The sequence below is a fragment of the Malurus melanocephalus genome, unplaced genomic scaffold, assembly GCF_030028575.1.
Source record: "Malurus melanocephalus ecotype Western Australia unplaced genomic scaffold, MMel_1.1 scaffold_9321, whole genome shotgun sequence".
Classification (NCBI taxonomy): domain Eukaryota; kingdom Metazoa; phylum Chordata; class Aves; order Passeriformes; family Maluridae; genus Malurus; species Malurus melanocephalus.
The window spans coordinates 1-1,020 of record NW_026632551.1 but is presented as its reverse complement, the minus strand read 5'-3'; the positions used below and the strand labels follow the sequence as shown (position 1 = coordinate 1,020).

Below are 1,020 nucleotides of genomic sequence, written 5' to 3'. Positions count from 1 at the left end.
GGGATTCACCTGAGCACACCTGGGACACACCTGAGCACACCTGAGCTCACGTGGATGCACCTGGGAGGGCTTGGGACAGACCTGAGATACACCTGGGCACACCTGAGGGGATCTGGGAACACACCTGAGCTCACCTGGATGCACCTGGAGCTCACCTGGACACACCTGGGGACACACCTGAGAACACCTGAGCTCACCTGGATGCACCTGGAGCTTAACTGAGTGGATCTGGGGCTCACCTGGACACAGCTGGGGTTACCTGGGGGACACCTGAGCACACCTGAGCACACCTTGGCACACCTGGGACACACCTGAAGGGGTCAGGGACACACCTGAGCTCATCTGGGGTTACCTGGGAGGGCCTTAGGACACACCTGGGGCACACCTGAGAGGTCTGAAAATATACCTGAGCACACCTGAGTACACCTGGGATTACCTGGAAGGGCCTTGGAACACACCTGGGACACACCTGGGAGGGTTCTGGACACACCTGAGCACACCTGGACACACCTGAGCACACCTGGACACACCTGAGCACACCTGGGAACACCTGGGATACACCTGGGGTTACCTGGGGGACACCTGAGCACACCTGAGGAAGTCAGGGATTCACCAAGCACACCTGGAGCTCACCTGGACACACCTGAGCACACCTGGGGACACACCTGAGAGGGCCTTGGGACACACCTGGGGTTACCTGGATACACCTGAGGCACACCTGGATGCACCTGGAGCTCACCTGAGGGGGTCAGGGCTCACCTGAGCACACCTGGGACACACCTGAGCACACCTGAGCTCACGTGGATGCACCTGGAGCTCACCTGAGGGGATTCAGGTCTCACCTGGGCACACCTGGGGTTACCTGGGACACACCTGAGCACACCTGAGGGGATTTAAGTCTCAGCTGGGATACACCTGGATACACCTGAGCACACCTGGGCACACGTGGGGCACACCTGAGCTCACCTGGGCACACCTGAGCTCACCTGAGCACACCTGGGTGCACCTGGAGCTCACCTG

At 60.2% G+C, this 1,020-nt stretch overlaps 1 long non-coding RNA gene across 1 annotated transcript; it reads right to left on the bottom strand.

Moving 5' to 3' along the window:
• Window positions 1–509: 509 nt before the first annotated feature.
• LOC130588668 (uncharacterized) lies at window positions 510–892 on the bottom strand. Its single transcript, XR_008967004.1, has 3 exons — window positions 811–892; window positions 572–592; window positions 510–540 (listed from the first exon to the last, which is right to left on the bottom strand). It is a non-coding gene; the product is annotated as an uncharacterized LOC130588668 (long non-coding RNA).
• Between the last annotated feature and the right edge of the window lie 128 nt (window positions 893–1,020).